Source organism: Silurus aristotelis, assembly GCF_946808225.1.
Source record: "Silurus aristotelis genome assembly, chromosome: 3".
Classification (NCBI taxonomy): Eukaryota; Metazoa; Chordata; class Actinopteri; order Siluriformes; family Siluridae; genus Silurus; species Silurus aristotelis.
In genome coordinates, this window is record NC_139576.1 from 27,350,879 (window position 1) to 27,351,424 (window position 546).

The window sequence follows — 546 nt, forward strand, 5'->3', positions numbered from 1 at the left end:
TAAACAACGTGTTATGCTGTACATGTTCTCTGACACTAGAGGGAGCTGTTTACAATGTTTATAAACGTTTGGTTTGTTTTGTTTTTTTTTTTTTTTTACATTTCTGCTCGTTCACTTTTCTCCTGGTGATTCTGGATGTTACAAATAAATTAAACTGACGTTATTAAAACTTTTTTGTCTGTTTGCAGCGTTTGAATAAATAATGGCACACTAATAAAGTTGCATAATGCATTTTCTCAAGTTATAGTGGTTTAGGTATTTTTTTTTATTAAGGATTTCTTAACAACATGCCAACAGACTTGTTCTTTCAACATGTAATAAGATGTATTTGGAGTTGTGAAATTGTGATAAGATGATAAGTCTATAGATAATTGTGTAAAAAAAAATTTTTTTTTTGAAATTGCAAGATTTTGCAAGTTTTGAAACCAAGATTAAGGACGTCAGCTCTTTTTGGCACCAATAATGTGAACTAGCAACCAACAAAGGTCAAGATTAAAAAATATATAAGTTTGCAATGCAGCAAAACACTCATTTTGTTTGTTTTTG

The 546-nt window shown here is 29.5% G+C and overlaps 1 protein-coding gene across 1 annotated transcript in view; it reads left to right on the forward strand.

The window, feature by feature from the left end:
- Positions 1 to 169, forward strand: part of galnt5 (polypeptide N-acetylgalactosaminyltransferase 5) — a 12,780-nt gene extending 12,611 nt beyond the window's left edge. The window contains exon 10 of the mRNA XM_083537725.1: positions 1 to 169. This exon is cut by the window's left edge and continues 605 nt beyond it. The gene's annotated coding sequence lies outside the window, so the exon portion shown is untranslated.
- The last annotated feature ends 377 nt before the right edge of the window (positions 170 to 546 follow it).